The sequence below is a fragment of the Ovis canadensis genome, chromosome 2 (genome assembly GCF_042477335.2).
Source record: "Ovis canadensis isolate MfBH-ARS-UI-01 breed Bighorn chromosome 2, ARS-UI_OviCan_v2, whole genome shotgun sequence".
Lineage (NCBI taxonomy): Eukaryota > Metazoa > Chordata > Mammalia > Artiodactyla > Bovidae > Ovis > Ovis canadensis.
Genome location: NC_091246.1, coordinates 23,278,979 through 23,304,229, shown reverse-complemented (window position 1 = coordinate 23,304,229; position 25,251 = coordinate 23,278,979). Strand labels below are relative to the sequence as shown.

Below are 25,251 nucleotides of genomic sequence, written 5' to 3'. Positions count from 1 at the left end.
AAGGAAAGAAAAAAACACAATTAAGCATCTAATAAATATAAGCAAGTATTTCCATGATATATATTTTTCTCAACAAATTAGAATTCTGCTAATTCAAAAGAAATATCCAACAACACTGTTATTTTTAATGTCTGCAATAATCCACCATAATTCTTCCAGAACAGTAGTATCCTTTTTATGTGTTTCTAACATACCAGAGGAAAAAATGCTAACAATTAAGGAGTACAGCCAATGGAGTTTAACTGTATACAATCAGATAAGTCATTGGGAAGAGAGAACACTGCATAATTAAATTTCTTCTAGTTAAGATTTCAAATTAATAGCTCATAATTATATCATATCAATACCGTTAAGAGTCAAATCTGAGGTACTCTTTCCCACAGGATGCACAGGCAAACAAAAATCACGTCAACCTTCCACTCCAGGATTTACGAGAGTGGTACCATTACCTGTAAGGACATCAATGACCAACATTTCACCATTACCTAGATTTCATGAGAGTTGCTAGATATTACACTAAAAACAACAAACTATACAAGGTGAAATATGGAAAACAATGTTGATACTATTTCTCAGCACCACTAACCGGATACTGTGAATTGTTACCCTGGGGGAAAAGGAAAAGAACAGAACAGTTTCCCAAACTAAGGTGACCAAGGACTCCTTTGATTTTCCTGCAGCATTTCTTAGCATGAGTGTCACAAAGAATACCACCTTAAAAGCTGCTTCATATATATACCCAAAACAAAGTAAATATTATGGCTAGGTTCTGAACTAGTAAATATAGAAACAGTACTGGGGATCATCGAAAATCTTCAAAAAAATAAAATAAAAACTCTAAGTTAATCACAGACATGACTGAAGATCTCTTTCCTTAATTCATTTCACAGCATTCTGAAGTAACCATTTTGCTACTCAAAGAAATTCTATTTTCTCACAAGAAACACACACCTACTATCTTCTGACAAACATTTAACGACCTTTACATGCAATTATCAAGTCAAATCCCATGAACACAGGGGCCTGGTAGGTTAGTCCACGAGGTCACAAAAAGAGTGGGACTCGACTTAGCTGCTCAACAACAAACCAAGTCTGATAATAAAGGTACTGTAAATTGTTAGCTACAATTTTTTGGTATTTGCTTCTTACCCAAGGATTGGGGGAAGGGCAGAAGCGTCCTCATCTCACTTGACCCTCATCTGAAATTTCACAGCCTCTTAAAAGTTCACAACCTCTAAGACCATTAACAGACTCAATCTGTCCTGGTATACACACCCTCAAGTACAGGTTTAGTTTTCATTTCCTAACAAAGGTATGTAGAAAGCAATTACTGTACTCTTCATCAATCCCTTCAGACCGCAGAGTTCCTTCCAGAAAATTCCAACAGAAGTTATATAGGAATTCGCATTTGGGGAGGTATGTCGTCTTTGGCAGAAGTCATGTTATACAGCGCAATCCTTTAACACTTTAATGTATTGAGGGTTGCTTTCTGACGTACAGCACATCTGTATTTGCTACTTCAACGTGCATGGAAAACCCTCTCCAAAACCAGGAATCCCAACCCAATCATAAAAAAAGCAAATAAGCGTGAAGCAACTGCGTAAACAGATTTGGGGTGCCTATTTCGTGGCATTATGGCTGAGGCCATCACTAAAATTCAACCCGGTAAAGTCGACAACGCATCCCCAACAGGAAAGACGAACAGAGCCAAACCGTAGGCACTGCGCAGTTTCCGCGCCGTGCGATTAATCTCAGCAAATGCTTGCGGAATGCGCTCAAGGTCACTCGTGATGAAAAAGAAAAGTGTGTGTGTGTTTGAGTGTGCGTGTGCAGAAACGCCCGCCGTCGGCTAGTCCCGCGCAGAGCTGCCCAGGGCGCGTGGACAGGCAGCCAAGGGGGCGGGGGAAATGGGGGGGGGGTTACCGAGAGCCCCGAAAAACCACCTTCTCCGCCAAGCCCACTGCTGCAGAACCCCGGGCAGCCAGCCGGGAGGTTACGCCGTCGTAGGTACACAGCCCTGGGTAGGAGAGCAACGCCAGGCCTCCGGAGGGTCCCGATCTCGGAGAACCCCCTCCCCTTTCAGTGGTCAGGTTCCAGCGCCCCTCTAGCTACAGAGACCGGTCCTCCTTTCCACCCCCACCTCCTTCCACCCTCCGCCCCAGCCCCTCCCCAAGCCCCGAGGGCCGTTCCCCTCCCCCATTACATCCCCTCCCACCACCCGGGGGTCCAGCCCCCACCCCCGCCCCAGGGGACTCCTACACCGCCCCCTCAGGCCCCGAGGGTCTCATTCCTTCCTCCCCCGCCCAGGCCGGGTTATGCAACACTCACCCGCCCCGCCCCCCCACGCCAGCGCCCGCCGCATTGCCCCCCTTCCCCGGGCCCAGCCACCCTGCGCCCCCCGCCCGCTCGAGTGCCGAGGCCTCCCGAACAAAGCGCGCGGGGCTGGCCGGCCGGGCCGGGGGCGGCGGCCATGTTGGCGGGGGCGGCGAACAAAGGCGCGCGGCCCGAGCCCGAGGCCCCCGCCCGAAGCCCGGCCGGCAGGGGGCGCTGTACAGGCGCCGCCCGCCGCCCGGACAATGCGCCGCGGCCCGCTGCTCCCCGGGCGCCACCGCCCCTCAACGCGCCCCGCCCGCGGTCCCGCTGCGGCGCCCGCTCCCCGGCGGTGCACAGGCCTCACCTGCTGGCCTCCTAGGCCGCCGTCCGCAGCCCTTGGGCCCTGCCGTCCCGCGCCGCGCTCCCGCCCCGGCCCGACCGAGCCAGACGGCACCGCCCCGCCCCCGCTCCGCTCCGCGGCCGCCGCCGCCCGCCCCCGACCGCACGGCGCACGCGCACTGCGCCCGCCGACTGCACCGGCAGCGCCACCCGGCCCCGGCCCAACGGGCCGTATTGCGCAGGCGTTCCAGCTGGAGGGCGGGCCCTAGAGGACAGAGGGCGGGGCCTGGCGGCAGGACCCGGCTAGAGGCTGCTCACCTGGCGGCGGGGCGGGACCGAATAAAGGAGGGCCTGGAGGTGGGACGGGGCCTGGTGGTGCAACAGGGCGGGGCCTGGCACCACTCACCTGGTAGCCAAGCACAGCGGACCCGGGCCTGGCGCCGGGGTGGGGCCTGGCAGCTAGGAGGGGCCGGGCGCGGCTCTCACCTGGGGGCGGGGTCTGGCTGGGTCCCAGCCGCGCTCCGAGAGGCGGCATTAAGGGCCCAGAGGCCTGGGGGCCGGGGACGGCGCGAGTTGCGCCGGAAGTCTGGCATCCTTAGAAGTTTCGTTTTCGCGCAGTGGGAGGGTTTTCACCGACTGACTGATCCTCCCTGTCCTTGAATTTAAGCAGCAAGTCGACCTGCGTCGCATACGCCGCCCCTTTGGAAGAAGCGGAATACAGTGACAAGGCCATCCGCTGACAGAGCTGTAGTGGCCGAGGAAACGCAGCACCCAGCGCTGAGGGCTTCCCAGTCGGGCCCCACCGCCGCACTGCGCCACCGCGGCCGAAATTCTGGTCTCGCCCACTCACCTGCCCTACCTGGCGGAGGAGGACGAGCTTTGCAGCGCTTGACAACGCACTCCGTCCTTGCCCGTATTCCGCCCCCTCCACAGACTTGCCAACTCGCTCGGCTTTCCGCAGAAGACAGGAGCCAGGCACTCTCAGGGTCACTCGCGAACTTGTTTGCCTTCTGTTTCACTCAAAACGCCCTTTGCGTGTCAGCTTGGTTGTTTGCAGGAAGAGGGGGAGAGGAAGGAAGAGTCCGGAACAGTTCTGACTCCTTCGGAGTGCAATGCCCGCAGGCTGTACCCGGGGTCTGAATCCCTACCCCGCACCCCAGCCTGGAGCTCTACCTGCTTCAATCCCAAGACTGGCGCTCACCTCTCCCCTCGTCCTCATACCCCCTCAACTCTCGCCCAGCACTTCCCTCCCCCACTTGCCCGGTGCCCTCCCTTCCCCCAACCCTACCACCACCCGGGCGTCCTCCAGAGAGTCACTGGGCGGACGTGGTTCCTAGAATGCGAAAAGCTTCGTAATAAACCGCCTGCCCCAATGTTGTCGGGTTAAATGACAGGCGTATTATTGGAAAGCGCTCTCTACACCGTAACCTGCAGCCCAATTGTCGCTTAGCATTGCTCTGTGGGATTTTGCTGGCACCTTTTTCTTCCAAGTAAGAGTGATACGTGCCTGTTGAAACAAAGTGCTCATCTCAGATGACACACTTGGCAAGAACTGCAAGTTCACAGGCCAACTAGAGGACCAATTTAGATATACAGATACACACAAAAGTGTGTCACTGTACTTACCAATGAGAAAGCGTTGGGAAATAAACTTGCCACAATGTTAGATGTTTATAACCCAGACAGTAGTGGAAAGGGAGAAATTTCCCTCTTGAGTTCTTATGCGGTGGACTAATGACAAAATTGACAGATTAGCAGGAGAAAAACAAATTTGAATGCATGCACATATAGGTCGCATAGAAATTGGATCTATGAGGTGGCCAAAGCAGGCAGATTTTATACTTTTTAGACAAAAAATAAACTTGTGAGTTGACAAATAGGATTGGGATGCTTCATTAGTGAAAAATGTAAACAAAATTTGGGCTTGGGATGGTAAATTTAACATTAACAAGGTTTGTTTATACAGGCTTTTCAGCCCGATTTCCTTGTTTCTGGTGATAAGGATCTCTCTGTAATTTCTGCTACAAGAAAGGTATTTGTTGTTCAGTTGCTCAGTCCTGCCTGACTCTTTTTCGACCCTCCATGGAAAACCAGACCCTCCATGGACTGTTGCTCCCCAGACTCCTCTGTCCATGGGATGTCCCAGGCAAGAATACTGGAGTGGGTTGCCATTTCCTTCTCCAAAGGCAAATTCTTTACTTCTGAGCCACCCTGAGAAAGGTATCGAAACCTTTAAAAGAATGAGGTAGCCCGAGGACACAACCAAATAGGTCCAAGATGGCAGATGAGTTGACTTCCACTAGACCTTGAGCTTCAGTATATGCTTACTGTAACACATCAGCAAGCTAAATGACATACCCACAGGTGCCATAAACAGTTCAAGGGCGAACCATAAAGGTCAAAAAATGGGTGGTGGTCCCTATTCCTGGAAATCCCCACTCCTTCCCCAAAAGAGCTAAAATACTCCTCCCACTCATTAGCTTATGAAATTACCCACCCCTGTAAAAACTGACAAGTCAGTGGAATGTTTCTCTCTAAATAGATCCACTTCTTATCCATCACTTTGTCTCTCACTGAATTCTTTCTGTGATGAGGCATCAAGAACCTGAGTTTCATTAAGTCCTGAGACCATGTGTGTGATCTCAGTTAAAACTGAGTTCAAGTCCCAATCTGAGTTGCATGGTTTCAGCAATTTTCACATGGGAGATTTTTTCCTTTTTTTAAGGAGACAGAGGGGAAGGTCAGAGTGTCCCTCTTGCAGTGACCCTTTCTTACATAACTGTGCATGCATGCTAAGTCACTTCAGTCAGGTCTGACTCTTTGCAACCCAATGGACTGTTGCCCACTAGGCTCTTCTGTCAATGGGATTCTCCAGCCAAGAATACTGGTGTGGGTTGCTGTGCCCTCCTCCAAGGGATATTCCCAACCCAGGGATCAAACCCCAGTCTCTTACATCTCCTCCATTGTTAGGTGGGTTCTTTACCACTAATGGCACCTGGAAAGCCTGTAAGTAACTTTAATACAAAATAATATTCCGTGGAAGCACATTTGGAGGCAGTCCACTGGGTGCCCCAAAAACCTCAACCAGAAGGCTATGAGTCCCTTCCTTTCCCCTTCTGACTGGAGAGGTCTGGCCACCTTGCTTCCCAGGAAGCTTCAGTAGACCCCACACTAAAGTGTCTTCCTATTAGTGGGGAGGGAGTCAGATTGTTGCAATACTCTTTCTTTGGAAGTGGGACCTGAAGAACCAAAGAGGACCACTTTCGTCTCAAGAATCCTGTTTCTCAAAAGGTACTCTCTTTCCATGCTCATTCTTGGCTTAACTTGCTTCTGAAACCACAGGAAAATCACCAGTTAGAGTACTATGCCCCTTCCAGGCTTCTTTCCAACAGTTTGAAACTAGCACCATCATAACACTGTTGGTTGAAAAAGAGAACCAGAAGAGTCTTTCACACTACCTGGCTCAACATATATCAACTGGACCCTATCAGGCACAGGGCACTGCATTTGCCCCTGGAGGGGATACTGTGTCTAGATACACAAGAATGTTTATACTTCATGAAGGGAACATCACATGGTGCTGAAAAAGCATTTACTGAATGTATGACTCCAAGAAAGAACAGCAGGAGCAGAATTCAACTATCTGGTCAACCATACAGCTTCCTCCCCTGGCTCATTCCCACCTTTCTCCAGGTCATTCTCTACACAGCAACCAAATATATGCTTCAAAATGATACCTTCTCAGAGAAGCCTCTTCTGACCACCTGCACAAGTAGGTTGCCCTCTATTCTCTTTAACTGTCATCCTTGTTTATTTTTCTTTGTAGCACTGATTCTCTTGTAATTACATACAGCACTGACTTGTTAAGTCACCACCCACCCCATTAGAAAGTCCAAAGGCCAGAGACAATATCTGTTTTCCTTTATACCTTGCAGAGGACTGTAAGGGTTCAATAGCTATTTATTATAAATGAATAGATGACTTGTCTGAATACTGGATCATGTGGCTTTGTTAACATAGGGTTTAGGAAGAGCCTCAAGTGCCAAGATACTGGGGAATTTAAACTCTTACCTACTCACAGAGTTATATCAAGGTTCAACAGAAACTCTATACAGACCTATGTACATGTGAGGGAATTTCTCCATCCCATTGGAAACAATTGAAGATGTTCAGTCAGGTTTGTGGGGTGACTTTTTAAAATCAACCAGGTGCTATCTAGAAGAGAATTTAGAGTGGAAATTATGACATAAAGGAGACCATGTAGGAGGCTACTGTAATAACTTTGGGGGACAGAATTTGAATTGGATACAGTGCTTATGAAAAGGATAATATAATAACTTTTAAAGAGCAAGCATCCAACTGCATGATAGAGGGGAGTTATGTTATTGAAGAGGGGGATGATGGTGGCATTTTCATTAGGCTGAGAAGGAAGAACTCCTTGTGATTTAAAGAAATATCCTGAAAAGTTTTAATTAAATGATATGATGATATAGTCATGCTGATTTCTCTCAACGGACTAATTTTGCCTGGTTTTGAACTTTATATAAATGGAATCAAACAGTGACATACCTATATATCACATGATACTTGAATACTATTTATGCATCCCTAGGGATACTGCACGTGAACTGGAAGATAGCTGCTCTTGGATATACTCCTAGAAGAGAAATTGCTGAATAAAGAATATGAATATTAATAGGTACCACATTCATATAATGATGTGGACACTTTAGATCTTTACCAGTGCAGTAGGTGAACAAAACCATATCCCATATAGTTTTTGTTTGTATTTATCTCATTTTAAGAGAGATTGTTCACTTTTCATATATTTAAAAGTCATTTGAGCCTATGAAATCCACTAAAAACTATTGGAAGTAATAAACAAGTTCAGCAAGGTTGTAGAATATAAAATCAATATACAAAAATCAATCATATTTCTATACAGTAGCAGTGGGCAAACCGAAAGTGGAATTTAGAAAACGATTTCCTTTTATTATAGATTTCAAAAGAATAAATTAAGAATGAATTTAACAAAAGTACAAAATTTATACTCTGAAAATTACCAAACAACAATGAAAGAAATTGAAGAACTAGGTAAGTTTGCAAATATCTCATGTTCACAAACTGGAGGACTATTTACAGATGGTAGTACTCTCCAAACTGATATGCAGATTCAATGCAACCTTTATCAAAATCCTGATGACTTTTTTGCAGAATTTGAAGAGCTGATTCTAAAATTTGCGTACAAATTTAAGGGATCCAAAATAGCCAAAACAATACTGAAAAAGAAGAATAAAATTTGAGGAATCACACTTCTCGATTTTTTTTTCTCTTCACTGGGTCTTCATTCTTGTAAGTAGCAGTGAGCAGTACAAACCTTTTCTAGTAGCAGTGAACAGAGGCTACTCTCTAGTTGAAATTTGCAGGCTTCTCATTGACAGAGGAGCCTGATGGGTTACAGTACATACGGTAACAAAGAGTTGGACATGACTAAAGCAATTAGCAACACAGCAGCAGTGCTACATATGAAATGTCCCAAAGAGGCAAATCTGTAAAGACAGAAAGTAGATTAGTTATTGCCTGGAGCTGGGGAATAGGACGATTGAGGGATGATGGCTAAGGGGTGCAGACTTTCTTTTGAGAGTAATGAAAATGTTCTCAAATTAATTATGATAATAGAATCGTAACTTTGGGAATATACTAAAAACCATGAAATTTTACACTTGAAATGGTTGAATTATCTGGTAAATGAATTTAATCTCAAAAATGAAAAAAAAAGGTCGTTTGATATTGATTTCTTGTGAGCTGTCTATATCCTTGGTGAATTCTTCTATTTGGATTTTTGTTTTATTTTTCTCCTTATTTGTAGGAACTCTGCACATTGAAGAGTACTAGTCTTTTGTTATAGGTGTAGCAAAAATTTTACCCAGTTTGTTTTTAATTTTACCTAATATTTTAATTTGGGTTTTATTTTGTTTGTAATATTTTTTATTTCCCTGCAAACGCTTTGTTAGCCCAAGGCAATAAAACAGCCAGTTATTTTACCAGTGAAGCAAATCTGTTTGGGACTAGAAAACAAGTGCAATTTGAGACACACAACTATGACAAACCACATGCAAGTCCAGCAAAGAAAGGAAAGTTTCTGTTGAGGAGAAGGGAAAGTTGGGAGGGGCTGTTGTAAATAAAAAGTCCACTAGAGGAAACTGGGAGTTCAAGGTATAGTAACTTTTCATTGGCTAAGTTGTGACAGTCTCTCGTCTGAGCTATGGAGAGGCAAAAAGAAAATCTGTCTTCCTCCTGCTGGTGGCAATAAAGTAGGGTCATTCCTGTAGGAGATGGAAAGTACTTCTCATCCAGTGCAATCTTACTGACTTCAAGGGGTACATGTATGAGGGCTCCCCTTTCTGCCCTCCCAAATCTATTTTAGTGAGGTTTCCCTTCATTAAAAAGCAGAGACACCACTTTGCTGACAAAGGTCCATATAGATAAAGACATGTTTTTTTCCAGTAGTTATGCAGGGATGTGAGAGTTGGAACATAAAGAAAGCACTGAAGAATTGATAATTTTGAACTGTGGTGCTGCAGAAGACTCTTGAGAGTCCCTTGGACAGAAAGGAGATCAAACGAATCAATCCTAAAGAAAATCAATCCTGAATATTCATTGAAAGGACTGATGCTGAAGCTAAGCTCCAATACTTTAGCCACCTGATGCCAAGAGCTGACTCACAGGAAACGAGCCTGATGCTGGGAAAGATTGAGGGCAAGAGGAGAAGGGGGCAACAGAGGATGGAATGGTTGGATGGCATCACTGACTCAATGAACATGTGTTTGAGCAAACTCTGAGAGATAGTAAAGGACAGGGAAGCCAGGCATGCTGCAGTCCATGGGGATGCAAAGTCAGACACAACTTAATGACTGAACAACAACCCTTCATTAAGGGAATGAACAATATACCAGTAAATAATGGATGTTGTAGCCATCAAGTCCTCAGCCACTGCAGCTGCCCAGGATTGTTCACCATTAAGAAATTTAGGATGGATGGAGAAAAGCAGGATACCAGTGCTAGAAATTAAGGTGTGCATAAAAGGAATACTTTCAATAAGCCCAGACTCTTGCATCTTCACGTACATAGAAAAGTGCTAACTGGAGCTGTCTGGTTTTCTTTAATTAGTTTTCTTTAATTCTGCTACCTGGTTTTTGTTGCAAAAACTCCTATCTATCCTCACTATTGCCTTACATCTTTGAAACGGTACCTCAGAGCTATCTGAGAGGCTGCTTCCCAGGATAAGTCCTCAGGAAGTCACTAAATACAATACAATTGTTAACTTTTAGGTTGTACATTTTTTCAGTCAAGAAATTTTTCATAGTTTAAAAATGTTATGTAGAGGACTTCCCTGGCAGTTCGTAGTTAGAACTTCTAATCCAAGGGCAAATATCCCACATGCCATAGCATACAGCCAAAAAAAAAATTATGTTAACAAATTTGTCACTCTTTTCTTCTACTGCTTCTTTATTTTAACATGTTTAGAAAGGTCTTCCCTATACTGAAACAGTGCATTCTTTCTCCCTTTCATGCTCAGGAAAATTTTTTGTTCTTTAAAAACTTAAAATTATAGATATAACTTTAAGCACTGGAAAAGATAAATTTGATTTTGTCTTTAAATACGTTTTATGTTTTTAATGTGGCTGACATTGTCAAATAATCAAAATCTTCCACTTTCATTCTCTATCATGTTTTATTTGATAGAATATTTTTCTATCATCCACAGATGACTTCCCTAGAAATCAAAGACAGACTTTCCTGGGGGTCACTTCTTCTGGGTCTATATGTGTTTGTGAATGTCCACTTTTGGCTGTGTGTGTGTAGTGTGTGGTTTTCCTTGTTCCGAGGGTGTACACCTTGCTTGTGTGCATGCACAGTAAGTCGCTTCAGTCATGTCTAACTTTTTGAGACCCCATGGACTGCAGCATGCCAGGCCTCTCTGTCCCTCACCATCTCCTGAAGTTTGCCCAAGTTCATGTCCATTGGATTGATGATGCCATCCAGCCATCTCATCCTCTGACACCCTCTTCTCCTTCTGCCCTCAATCTTTCCCAGCATCAGGGATTTTTTCAATGGGTCAACTGTTTGTATCAGATTACCCAAATACTGGAGTTTCAGCTTCAGCATTGGTCCTTCCAATGAGTATTCAGAGTTGATTTCCCTCAAGACTGACTGGTTAGATCTCATTGCTGTCTCAGGACAGCAAGGGATTTCTCAGGAGTCTTCTCCAACACCACAGTTTGAAGGCATTAATTCTTTGGTGTTCCCCTTCTTTACCATCCAGCTCTCACAACCATACATGGCCACTGGGAAGATCATAGCCTTGACTAAACAGATATTTGTCAGCAGAGTAATGTCTCTGCTTTTCAACATGCTATCTAGGTTTGTCATAGCTTTCCTCCCAATAAACAAACATCTTCTGATTTCATGGTTGCCATCACCATCCACAGTAATTTTAGAGATCAAGAATAGAAAAATCTGTCACCACTTCCACCTTTTCTCCCTCTATTTGCCATGAAGTAATGGGACCGGATGTCCTTACTTAGGAGGCTATAATAAAGAACCCAACCCTGCCGGGAGCCAGCACAGGAGATCCCACCCATGACAAGGTCATGTGGAAGAGACCTGACAGGGAAGGGGGATTAGGACTTGAGGGACCCCCTGGACCTGCTTGAGCATCTACCCCCAAGCCAGAATCTGTCTGTCTTGCTATTTTATGTCTTTCACCAACTCTTCTGACATTAACAGGGGGCTATCCCCGACCACCTTTCTCTGGAGAAAATCAGCTTATGGCTCTAGTTGATAAATCTCCTAGGCATGAAAGGAGTATTTCAATGCAAACCCTCTGTTAGCATTCTAGCTTACTTTGCAGGTTCATCCAGACTCTTGCAACATTGTTGAGCCAATGCTTGCTGCCAAGTTCCCACATCCCTTATCCATTGTGTTCCTGGGAGTGCATATAGTTAGGATGTAGAAAAAAACAAGTAGTAGCCTTAGCATTAGCAACATTAGACTTTGAGTTAATAAGTTCTTTCTTTGCTGTAACCCACTGAACCTTTGCTCCATAAAAATGTAACTCTATACTTTAAGGGTGATGCAGGCTAAGGAATTTAAGAAAAAACATTTCAAGAAAAAGTAAGTGTTCTAGCTGACCAACCTTTATCAAAAAGGGGTCATAAAATGTCAGCAGGCCTCCGGGCCAGAAGATAATGTACAAAAAATAAGACCCTTGTTTATGAAACAGTATGCAGGAAAAAACCTGGTATCGATAAAAGTTAATGCTGGTGGAATGTTGAGCTGACTCTGCATGACTCTGCATTCTTCACTTTGCTCAATGTACAACTCAAGGTATAAAAGCTCCCTCTGAAAATAAAGTGATGGGCCTTGCTCACCGAAGCTTGGTCTCCCCGTATCATTCTTTTCTCTCTCTCTCTCTCTCTTTTAGCCAATGCCGTATATCCTGAGGGTATCCCTGGATCCTGCTGGTGCTGGACCCCGGTACAAACCCTCTTCCCTTGTCCAGATTTGCCTTAAGAGCATAAAAGCTCACTTCTTTGCTTTGTAAATTAGAAAAAAAAATAGCATAAAATGGAAGCGATTTTATCTGTGAAGCCACCATGCTTGTGAACCCTGAGTGGTGATTGTTTTCACAATTTGCCCTCAGGACTGAGTCTTCTGCCAACTTCAGCCTTGGTGTAAGTGCTGTGTCCCTCTGCACCTCCTCTGGGTGTGAGGATGATTCAGAGGACTGAGCAAAGTCTGGAACACATACAATGGGCATTGGCATCCTGTTGTTCAGCTGCTCAGTTGTGTGTGACTCTTTGTGACCCCATGGACTGCAGCATGCCAGGCTTCCCTGTCCTTCATCATCTCCCAGAGTTTGCCAAAACTCATGTCCATGAGTTGGTGATGCCATCCAACCATCTCATCCTCTGTTGTCCACTTCTCCTCCTGTTGAAGAAACCAGTACTCGAGAAACCAAACACCACACTTGGAGAGTTGGAGAACTCAGGTTTATTATGCCAGTGGGCCCAGAGGAGTTAACACTCTAAGCTCTGAGCCCTGAACAAAGGGGTTGCAGTGTTTTTATACACGGACAGGCATGATTAAGCAGATTTGGAGGGGCTGGGCAATTGGAAAGAGCAGGACAAGGGTGAGGGAGATAAGCTCCAGTTCCTAGTATTGTGAGTCCCCACTTTCTGAGACTATGTGACCTACATGATCCAGACTTTGCAAGGAGAAAGCTGAGTTACAGAGGCAGAAGGAGCAGGAGGTTATGCAAAATTTTAACTTTTCCTTTTCATTCCCCCATCTTGATGCTTCTATCACTTATTGTAGAAAGCATCATCTCATGTTTTGGTAGGACGTTCAGAGCTACCCATCATTTAGGGGGCTATATGGAGCTGTTACCATTTGTAATATTATAGATTCAATTCGAGAGGTTATGAACTGGATAATAGCATTGAGAATACAAGTGTCAAACAAGAGCTCCCCAAAGAACATGAAGAGAGGACTGGTTAAAGAGAGAAGCCATGATGCCCAGCTCCAGATATTGTTCCAGTTACCCCAGGAATTAGGTAGTTTCTCTCTCTTTTTTATGATTTGTTCCCTTAGCTGTTGGGGTATGTCCCTGACTATTTCTGATTGGTTTACATAAAAGCAGCATTCTTCATTAACGAAGAGGCAGAGTCCTCCCTTTTCAGCTGTTAGTAGGTCTAGCCCTCTCCTATTCTGTAAAACCACCTCAGCCAAGGAGTCTAGCTGGTCCTGTAATGAAGAGTACAGCAATAATACCAATTAGGCATAGAGGCCAGAGTTGACAATGAAAATCCATCGATATTCTGATAGCCAGATCCTGAAGCTTCCACCATGCATTGACCAGCCAGCTGCTAGAGTGTGGCTGGAGTAAGGCTGAAGAATCCTCAAGCTTCTGCCATGCATTGACTTGTCAGCTTCTAGAGTGACTAGAACAGGGCTCAGCATCCTTCGTGGGTGAGGGCTGTTGTCTTTGGAACTGGACCTTGAGAAGGTTTTTCAGATCCCAAATTGCTTTCCAGGTATCCTCATCACAGGAAGTTGCTGCCTTCTTGACTCTGGAGTGGTGGATCCAAGGGATGACACCTATAACTCTAATAGCAGTAGGGATTGCAAGGGCAACTGTGTGAGGGCCTGTCCAAACTGGCTGAAGGTTTTTTTTTTTTTTCCCCTAATCTTTAACCCATACCACATCTCCTGGCTGATAGAGATGAACTCAATTTCCCAACGGAATGGATGTCCTTTCTAAGGTTTATCGGGCGATATGACAGAAGACTTTTCCCAGGGCCTGGAGGTGTTGGGACATTTCCAGGTGAGCTGGTTGTTGGTGGTCTCTCTTGAGGTTTTCTATCACTGGGAATGGTCTCCCTTATAAGATCTCTAAGGGAGAATAGCCTGAGGACCTCGGGATGCATTTACAGAGGGAGATGACAGTCCACAGAATGATAAGGCAGTTTGTTTCAGCATTGTCTGGGTGTTGGCTGGGGGATATTCTTGTTGTACTACTACTTGGAGAAACAAACTTAACAAGAAAGTTAAAGATATAGGGCCCAAAGATTAATAGAAGTAGGAAAGCTGTCGTGGGGCTAGCCAGGAAAACCTGGTCCAGACATTGGTTCGTGACATTAGTCTTTCTCTAAGTATGAGAAGATGCAAGAATTTGGACTTATAAAAATCTTTACCTGAAAACCTCTGATTATCTGAAGGCCTGTTTTTCCAGGTTTCTCCTAGAGCACAGAGTGCCTCACTTTTTTGTCTCCACCCTGAACTCCTTTCAAGGGGATGTTGAAAGTCAGCATCTTGTAGTGGTCTTAACTTAATCTTTGTAGAGGCAGCTGGCAAGGGCCACATTCCAGTCAGCATGGCTCCTTCATAGCCACATATTTGACCATGTTTTGGGGGCATTTCATGGTCAGTGTGTCCCACGGTGCTGGGAAGGCTCTTTCCCAGGTCTAACAAAGATTCCATTGACAAGCCATTCAGAGTGTTGTCACTAGACCAGGCCTTGTAAGTAGCAAACGTCTCTGGACCATACCTGTCTTACTAGCCTCTTGATCCAGAAAAATATTTCCTCTTGTTCCTTCTCATATCTAGTGTTACATTATTACAATTATTGATTTCATAAGGAACTGCATATTAGCATTTTATCACAGGCTTAGTCACACATTTGGTAACATAAGAAATAATCTTCTGAAGCAAGCTACATTAAAAAAAAAAAAAAAAAAGCTACCAGTACTCTTGCCTGGAAAGTCCCACGGACAGAGGAGCCTGGTGGGCTGCAGTCCATGGGGTCGCTGGAAGTCGGGCATGACTGAGCGACTTCACTTTCATGCACTGGAGAAGGAAATGGCAATCCACTCCTGTGTTCTTGCCTGGAGAAGCCCAGGGACGGAGGAGCCTGGTGGGCTGCCGTCTGTGGGGTCGCATAGAGTTGGACATGACTGAAGCGACTTAGCAGCAGCAGCAGCAGCAGGTATTAGTAAGGTCACAAGCAAGAATTTAAGTCAAGAACTTTCATTGGGTATAGCCTGGTATACCCCAGGTCATCTGACTCAGTTAAATGATTATAGCCAAATGTTAATCTCCCGGTTCTACATCATGGAGCATCTGACCTTTATCCAAAGATTGGTTACTGAGATAAGCTTTAGAAACAATCTTAGAGTGTCCTTTTAATAACTTAATTAAATCTTTTAGTAATATAACACAACAAGGAACTATCTCAGAAGTGAGTCTTAGTAAGCACAGACCTTAATTAACAGAACTAGTACTTAATATTCAATGAAACATAATTTTTTCTTTTTTGGAAAACTCACTGTGAGGGTATTAACACTGTAGCCAGGGGAAGATTTAGCCCATCAAATAAAAATGAGGTCTGTCTGGGAGCCGGGAAAAGCCAAGCAGCCGTCTTGGATTTCCCATAGCCCTGGCTCTTTGATTTTTAGCTGTTGTTTACCCATTTTTAATTTCCTGATTTAGGAGCAGACTATTGCCATGTTTTAAAAGGACATCAGGATAGCAAAAGTCTAATCTTGAGGGGTTATTTTTTGTAGAAGCAGAATGAGCTTTATGTACATGTACCATCATCTTAAATAATGTTTATTTACTTTACCAAAGTAACAAAAAGATTTTTAAAACAAATATAAATCACTTAAAAGCAAAGAAATTCATAATCTGTTATTGAAAGCTGCATTCTAAGAAGACTTTGTTCTTTAAACAGAAAAAAGACCAAATTCCAGTCTGGTACCAGTAAAAGATTGTTGCTGAACGAGAAGACACCAGGATTCTTGGCCTCTGAGGAGAAGAATTCAATCCGAGGCCAGAGACAAGGCTTGATTGCACAGAGCTTTTGTGTAATAAAGTTTTATTAAAGTACAAAGGAGATAGAGAAAGCTTCTGACATAGGCATCAGAAGGGGGCAGAAAGAGTACTCCCCTGCTAGTCTTCAGCTGGATGTTTCATAGTCACTCAGTTCAGCTCAGTTCACTCGCTCAGTCATGTCCAACTCTTTATGACACCATGAATTGCAGCACGCCAGACCTCCCTGTCCATCACCAACACCCGGAGTTCACTCAGACTCACGTCCATCAAGTCAGTGATGCCATCCAGCCATCTCATCTTCTGTCGTCCCCTTCCCCTTCCCAATCCCTCCCAGCATCAGGGTCTTTTCCAATGAGTCAACTTTTTGCATGAGGTGGCCAAAGTACTGGAGTTTCAGCTTTAGCATCAGTCCTCCCAATGAACACCCAGGACTGATCTAGTAGTCTGTTAATGAAAGAAAGGAATGTCTTAAAACTCAGAATGGCACCAGGCCCCCCATCCATAATCTTGGCACCAGATGATTCATCCTGGGCCATAAAACGATTGACTTGAATCTTGTAGGAGGGCAGATTACCATACAAATAGTTTCGTTTACATAGATTAGGGGAACAATATCTGAGTATAACATACTGGTTTGTCAAGTAGGTTCTGAGCCATTAGGCAGAACCAATTTGAAGACAGAGTTTGGGGTAAATGCACAGTACATTAACATAGCTTAAGACAAACATTTCCATAAGAAAAATGCATTGGTTAACTCAAGGTTTGAGAATAGTTAGCTTCAGGTGAAACCAGGTGTAATTATGGCAACACAGTATTTTAAGAGGAACCTTCTTTTAAATTTGTAGAGAAGGAAAAAAATATCACTAGTTTGTTTCTTCCTGCCGCTTAAGAGAGATAAAAATGTCTGACACTTGCAGCCTATTTCCTCCATTTGAAGACCCCTGGCCTTCCTGCCTGTTACCCTCTCAGCAGCTTACTGTTAATAACAAAATCTGTTTATCTGTTTAATCTTAGAAAGTCTTTTCCATAAATCTTGAAGAACTAGCAGTATTCTTCTAAAGGCATGAGAGTAAAACCATAGAAGGCATGTTTAAAATCTGATTCTATTGCAATTGACAAAGAAACTTGGTCATTGTTGTGATATGTAACACTTTAATATGATAACTAGAATTATAATTAACCATATTTTATCAAGGCATATCACATCTATATGAATTTTACATAATTTTAGGATATCTATATTAGTAACGTCAACCATACAGTATAACCTGAAAAGATTTATCACCCCTTTAAAAGTACTTCTCATGTAATTTAACATGTCCAGTGAACCAAGGTAGCTTAATAGCTCTTTGGAATGTCTCATGGTCCCTCTGAAGCATCCCAAAGTTAGCTAGAAGTCAAGTTATTTAGGAAGTTTTGTCAATAAATGTCAAAAGGGTTTATAACATAAGAGTTATTCACTTAGCCAAAGTTAACAAAAGATTTCAAAGGTAAGTATAGAACAGATCAATTAAGATGTAAAGAAACTTAAATCTACTATTAAAAGTAGTTCAGCATCTGAAGAAAATATGTCCTCTTAACAGAGAGAAAGGCCAAATTCACGTTTTTACACCAGCTTACTTTAAACTCATTTAGGTAAACTTAATTAAACATATTTTAAACTTAGTCACTCCTAACCATACGCAAAACTTTTTTTTCAGGGTTCACTTTCCACCTACCTTCTAATCACTTTTTGTAACAGCCACCTGTAAGTAAGACCTACTTTCTTTTCCCTTCATAAAATGTAATTTTATTTTTTATACCTTTTTTATTAAAAACATACATCCTATTTTCCTTATTAGATTAGCAAACAAACCTTAATACTAGATATTTAATATTGAATATTTCCCAGTTCACACATCTGAAATTTATTTAGGTTAACTTTTCTTGTATTTAGAATTGTTTCCTTTGTAAGAGCTTACATTTTTAGGCCCATTAAATTAGAACTCATTTAACTTTAACTATATCATCAGAAAAAAAAGGCATACCCTGAGACATACATAAATCCAGACAGACAGACAGACAGAGATCTTATAGTTTTCTGTTTGAGATTTAAAATATCTCTTTGACCCCCTTGTTTTTTCCTTGCTTGGACTTCTAATTTGCCCTAGGCTGAGGTCTCAGGCAAAGTGGGCTGTGTATTTCAAGGACATGGAAAAGGTTAACATCAAGCTTTTCCCTAGGCAGGCCTTTTAACAAGCTAGATGTTTTTAATGGCATATGCAAAAAGAATTGGTTTTGCAGTTTCCAGAAGAAAAATTTCTCTCACTCCATTCAATCAGCAATCACACACTCACCATCACTCAGAGGCTATCAGGATGCCTCCCTTCTTCCAAGTCCCCAGTTTTCCTTAACTGTTGCTCCTGTCCTGAGAGTGCCAAGGAAGCTATCAGTCACAATGCCTCCCTATCTGATGCTCCCTTCCTGGGAACTCCAAGAAGATGATCAGTCTCCTCTTCTACCCGTTGGGATAGGACCTAACTTGGGACTGGCCCCGGGGCCTTACCTGATCCTGTGGCCATTCCTGGTGAGATGGTCCGATCCTCCAATGTGTATGGATGGGGCTCGGCCATTCGGAGAGTCAGAACACTGGTCCGAAAGAGAACCCAGAATACCATCAGGTGGCACACCTCCTCATTCCTCTCTGGGTTCCTTCACTCCAGCCCAGCCAAGCCACCAGTCTGGTGGCTCAAGGGGCCAGCATGGTTGGAATCTCTCTGGGGCCTCCAGAAATGTTGCAGAAACCAGTACTCGAGAAACCAAGCACCACACTCGGAGAGTTGGAGAACTCAGGTTTATTATGCCAGTGGGCCCAGAGGAGTTAACACTCTAAACTCTGAGCCCTGAACAAAGGGGTTGCAGAGTTTTTATACACAGACAGGCATGATTAAGTGGGTTTGCAGGGGCTGGGCAATTACAAAGAGCAGGACAAGGGTGAGGGAGATAAGCTCCAGTTCCTAGTATTGTGAGTCCCCACTTTCTGAGACTATGTGACCTACATGATCCAGACTTTGTAAGGAGCAAGCTGAGTTACCGAGGTAGAAGGAGCAGAGGTTATGTAAAATTTTAACTTTTCCTCTTCACTCCTGCCTTCAGTCTTTCCCAGCATCAAGGTCTTTTCCAATGAGTCATCTCTTCCCATCAGGTGGCCAAAGTATTGGAGCTTCAGCTTCAGCATCAGTCTAACCAATGAATGTTCAGGGATGATTTCCTTTAAGATTGACTGGTTTGATCTCCTTGTAGTCCAAGGGACTCTCAAGCGTCTTCCCCAGCACCACAGTTGAAGGCGTCAATTCTTCGGTGCTCACCCTTTCTTATTGTCCACCTCTCATATCCATACATGACTACTGGAGAAAACATAGCTTTGACTACACAGACCTTTGCCAGTAAAGTAATGTCTTTGCTTTTTTATACACTGTCTATGTTTCTCATTGCATCTTTTAATTTCATGGCTGCAGTCACCATCCACAGCAATTTTGGAACCCAAGAAAATAAAGTCTGCCACTGTTTCCATTGTTTCTGCATCCTAGCAGATAATAATCCAGGAGGTGCTGCCTATGGCCAAGAGGAAACCAACACCAATGGAGAAAGTAGCTAAAACTTTAGCTTCCAGGCCTTGACAGCCTAGAGGCAGAGAGGCTCCCACCAGGAATAATCTCTCCCAAGCCCTGACCCCAGTGCCCTCTATCTTTCAAAGCAACATCAGCTTTCTGGAAGGAAAAGGGTGTCTGCATTTCAGGAGGATGGGGAAAAGCTGGTTTCATCTATTCTTTTGTTATCCCCCAAATCTGTGAGTCCCTAGTGATTTGGCATTTGAGTCTCAAAACCAGTTTGTATACTTTTCAAGTTTTTTGACTCAAACTAGAATCTCTGCCTTGAGACCTCAGAATCCTACTTTATAAATCAAAAGCCAATAATTTTGTTATCTCCAGTCTTTTCACAATCAACTCTCCTGGGAAGCAGGATAGTTGGGATGTTCTAAATACATGAATGCCAAACATGTTTGATCTCAAAGTTGAAAACCTTTTGCACAAGTACCCCATGAGTGAATGTGCTCCTAATGTGTGTCCATATTTACTACTGCTAATCTATATATAAAAAATTGGCAAAGCATAGCTTTTGCTTCTCTGCCTTGGATGTCAATTAAATTCAGAATAAGTTCACTCAGCTAGAATACTTGCAGTGACTCTGTGTTAAAGATAATGCTGAGATAATAGGTGGGCTTCCCTGAAGGCTCAGACAGTAAAGAATCGACCTGCTTGTGCTAATAGGAGGTGAAGAATTTTTAATTCCAGGAGAGATGATTTCTGGTTCTCAAGGAAAAATGTCAACTGACCCCTGGAAGCTCTTCTTGGAGTAGTAACCGACAAATCATTCCATTATTACCTTTGTTCACCTCTTGTGTTCCAAGCAGTGAGCAGGCTCCTCAGCAGGCTCCAGAACCCCTCCTCCATCACTGCAAATGATGTTAGACTTCTGAGTGTAAAGAAAATAAAATGTTACCTGCTCTTCCAGTTCTACAAAGATCAAGCCATTAGTCACTGCAGCTGCTCAATGACAGTGCACCTGAGGGGAATTCAGAATGGAGAAAAACCAGAAGCAGTCTGTGCTTTGGGTACCCATCCCTTAATAGCTAAGATGCATATCTAAGGAAAACTTTCAATGATCCCAGATTCTTGCTTCTTTTTATATACAGAAAAGCACTAAAATCATTAACTTAAGATGTTTATTCTTTAGGATTAGCAGTAATCTGGTGTTAACTCCATGATTATTCATTTTTTGCTTGGTTTTGTTTTCCAGCAAAAACTTCATATATACCCTGGCTTCTCCCCTACTGCTTCAGAACAGTTTCTCTGAGCTGAGAGACTGTCTCCCAGGCTATAATCTTCAGTAAGATCCTGAATATACTCAACTCACGGATCTCACATTGTGTGTGATCTTTGTAAGTCAACATGAGTGATAGGTAATCCTTGGGCACAAAGGAAAGATAAAGAATTGTTTTTCTAGTTAAAACACTTTCTTATCAGAAAGTTGATGCATACATGTTGTAAAAGATACAAAGAATGCCTGAAATGTATAAAATGAGCTCCACCTGCCCCTTTACTGTTCAGGGAAAGTACTTATTGACCTACAGAGCCCCTCTCTTATTGGGAAAGTTCTTTCTTTTCAAAGCCCCTTTCAGATATCCTTGAGAATAGCTCTTCATACACATTTCACCTACTTTGTGGAGCAAACTTTGTTTTTTAAGTCAATATTTGCTTTATCAGTACGAAAAGGCAAAAAGATATGACCCTGAAAGATGCACTCCCCAGGTCGGTAGGAGCCCAATATGCTACTGGAGATCAGTGGAGAAATAACTCCAGAAAGAATGAAGAGATGGAGCCAAAGCAAAAACAACACCCAGCTGTGGATGTGACTGGTAATGGAAGCAAAGTCCGAAGCTTTAAAGAGAAGTATTACATAGGAACCTGGAATGTTAGATCCATGAATCAAGGTAAATTGGAAGTGGTCAAACAGGAGATGGCAAGAGTGAACATCAACATTTTAGGAGTCAGTGAATTAAAATGGACAGGAAGGGGTGAATTTAATTCAGATGACCATTATATCTACTACTGTGGGCAAGAATACCTTAGAAGAAATGGAGTAACCCTCATAGTTAACAAAAACAGTCTGAAATGCAGTATTTAGGTGCAGTCTCAAAAATGACAGAAATATCTCTGTTGGTTTCCAAGGCAAACCATTCAATATCACAGTACTCCAAGTTTAAGTCCCAACCACTAACACCAAAGAAGCTGAAGTTGAGCAGTTCTATGAAGACCTACGAGACCATCTAAAACGAACTCCAAAAAAAGATGTCCTTTTCATCATAGTGGACTGGAATACAACAGTAAGAAGTCAAGAGATACCTGGAGTAATAGGCAAGTTTGGCCTTGGAGTACACAATGAAGCAGGGCAAAGGCTGACAGTTTTGCCCAAAGAATGCACTGGTCATAGCAAACACCATCTTCCAACAACAGAAGAGAAGACGCTACACATGGACATCACCAGATGGTCAACACCAAGATCAGATTGATCATATTCTTTGCAGCCAAAGATGGAGAAGCTCTATACAGTCAGCAAAAACAAGACTGGGAGCTGACTGTGGCTCAGATCATGAACTCCTTACTGCCAAATTCAGATGTAAATTGAAGAAAGTAGGGAAAACCACTAGACCATTCATGTATGGCCTAAATCAAATCCCTTATGATTATACAGTGGAAGTGAGAAATAGATTTAAGGGACTAGATATAATAGAGTGCCTAAAGAACTATGGGTGGAGGTTAGTAATATTAGAATCGTGTGTGAAGTACAGCCATGTCCACTGGAGGTGACAGTCATTGTTCCCCAGGTGGTGGAGGGGGAGGGCGACTACCCCCCCACACACACACACCTTGGAAAAGCTCATGACCCCTATCTCCTTGGCCTTGAAGATGTAGGATCTGTCAGCTTCAACTCCCCTGGGATCCCTGCCGTCTCTCCCTCCCCTGGGGTGGGTTCACTCACTTTTTTAATCTCTCTGAACTTAATATGTTGAAAGTTTAAAGGTTGGCCACGAATGTCCACGAATGTCCATGGCCCCTGCATACGGTGGACAGTGAGAATGGCCATCTGTCCCTGCCCCTGGCCCCAGATGTGCTCTGCATCAAGGCTCAGGTGCACTGAGATGCCCTAGGCCCTTCATCCTCTCTTTCAGAAAATCAGGGGATTTTGACCCCAGAGCAGTCACGGGAACCGACCTGTGTTGGGGTTTCCTAAATGTTGGGCCCTGTTCTCATGACTCCATCTGGGGAAGGGACAGATAGCAGGGACCCCAGGGGAGCTGGCACTGATAGATCCTACATCTTCAAACACATCTCTGCTATTTTATATGCTGTCTAGGCTTGTCATGTGTCTTTTTATTTCATGGCTGCAGTCACCATCCACAGTGATTTTGGAACCCAAGAAAATAAAGTCTGTCACTGTTTCCATTGTTTCAGCATCCTAGCAGATAACAAACATCTAGGAGGTGTTGCCTGTGGCCAGGAGAAAACCAGCACATTGTACAGGAGGTTGTGATCAAAACCAAAAAGGCCAAATGGTTGTCTGAGGAGGCCTTACAAATAGCTGAGGAAAGAAGAGAAGTGAAAGGCAAAGAAGAGAAAGAAAGATATACCCATTGGAATGCAAAGTTCCAAAGAATAGCACTGTGAGATAAAAAAGCCTTCCTCAGTGATCAGTGCAGAGGAATAGAGGAAAACAATAGAATGGGAAAAACTAGAGATCTCTTCAAGAAAACTAGAGATACCAAAGGAACATTTCATGCAAAGATGGACACAATAAAGGACAGAAGGGGTATAAACCTAGCAGAAGCAGAAGATATTAAGAAGAGGTGGCAAGAATACACAAAAGAACTATACAGAAAATATCTTAATGACCTAGATAACCACGATGTTGTGACCACTTACCTGAGCCAGATATCCTGGAATGCAAAGTCAAGTGGGCCTTAGAAAGCATCACTACAAACAAAGCTGGTGGAGGTGATGGAATTCCAGTTGAGCTGTTTCAAATCCTGAAAGATGATGCTGTGAAAGTGCTGCACTCAATATGCCAACAAATTTGGAAAACTCAGCAGTGGCCACAAGACTGGAAAAGGTCAGTTTTCATTCCAATCCCAAAGAAGGGCAATGCCGAAGTATGCTCAAACTACTGCACAATTGCACTCATCTCATACATTAGCAAAGTAATGCTCAAAATTCTCGAAGCTAGGCTTCAACAGCACATGAACCAAGAACTTCCAGATGTTCAAGCTGGATTTAGAAAAGGCAGAGGAATCAGAGATCAAATTAACACCATTCATTGGATCATAGAGAAAGCAAGAGAATTCCAGAAACACTTCTGCTTCATTGACTATGCTGAAGCCTTTGACTGTGTGGATCACAACAAACTGTAAAATTCTTAAAGAGATAAGAGTACTAGACTACCTGATCTGCCTCCTGAGAAATCTGTATGCAGGTCAAGAAGCAACAGTTAAAACTGGACATGGAACAATGGACTGGTTCAAAATTGGGAAAGGCATACTTCAAGGCTGTATAATGTCACCCTGCTTATTTAACTTTTATATAGCGTACATCATGAGAAATGCCAGGCTGGTTGAAGCTCAAGCTGGAATCAAGATTGCCAGGAGAAATATTAATACCTCAGATATGCAGATGACACCACCCTTATGGAAGAAAATGAAGAGGAACTAAAGAGCCTCTTGATGAAAGAGAAAGAAGAGAGTGAAAAAGCTGGCTTAAAACTCAACATTCAGAAAACTAAGATCATGGCATCTGGTTCCATCACTTCATGGCAAAGATGGGGAAACAATGGAAACAGTGACAGAATTTATTTTCTTGGGCTCCAAAATCACTGTAGCTGGTGGCTGCAGCAATGAAATTGGAAGAAAAGCTATGACAAACCTAGTCAGCATATTAAAAAGGAGAGGCATTACTTTGCTGACAAATGTCCGCCTAGTCAAAGCTTTGGTTTTTCCAGTAGTCATGAATGGATGTGAGAATTGGACCATAAAGAAAGCTGAGGACCGAAGAACTAATGGTTTTGAACTGTGGTGTTGGAGAAGACTCTTGGACTACAAGGAGATAAAACCAGTCAATCCTAAATGAAATCAGTCCTGAATATTCATTGGAAGAACTGATGCTGAAGCTGAAACTCCAATACTTTGGCCACCTGATGCAAAGAACTGAGTCATTGGGAAAGACCCTGATGCTGGGAAAGATTGAAGGCAGGACGAGAAGGGACGATAGAGGATGAGATGGTTGGATGGCATCACCTGATGCAAAGAACTGAGTCATTGGAAAAGACCCTGATGCTGGGAAAGATTGAAGGCAGGATGAGAAGGGACGATGGAGGACGAGATGGTTGGATGGCATCACTGACTTGATGGACATGAGTTTGAGCAAGCTCCAGGAGTTGGTGATGGCCAGGGAAGGCTGGCATGCTGCAGTCCATGGAGTTGCAAAGAATTGGACATGACTGAGCAACTGAACTGACTGAACTGACTTGGTTTATCAAAGTTACAAATTTAATATTAGTGAATCCTAAAGTTGTAGAAACCTAGTTCTTCTTTAAGCAAACATAATTCATATT

General features: G+C 43.4%; 1 protein-coding gene and 1 long non-coding RNA gene across 7 annotated transcripts in view; one reads left to right on the top strand and one right to left on the bottom strand.

The window, feature by feature from the left end:
* Nucleotides 1-4,041, bottom strand: part of SPIN1 (spindlin 1) — an 82,105-nt gene extending 78,064 nt beyond the window's left edge. Inside the window, exons 1-2 of one of the 6 annotated variants that reach the window (XM_069575578.1) lie at nt 3,941-4,041; nt 3,503-3,694 (exon numbers count right to left, since the gene is read on the bottom strand). The gene's annotated coding sequence lies outside the window, so the exon portion shown is untranslated. Of the gene's footprint in view, nt 1-347; nt 1,740-2,677; nt 2,888-3,502; nt 3,720-3,940 lie in introns of those variants that run through there. The other 5 variants (XM_069575579.1, XM_069575576.1, XM_069575581.1 and 2 more) reach the window with 5 other exon arrangements.
* On the top strand, nt 2,677-3,482 carry LOC138433277 (uncharacterized). Its single transcript, XR_011254227.1, has 2 exons — nt 2,677-3,009; nt 3,323-3,482. It is a non-coding gene; the product is annotated as an uncharacterized lncRNA (long non-coding RNA).
* Nucleotides 4,042-25,251: the final 21,210 nt, after the last annotated feature.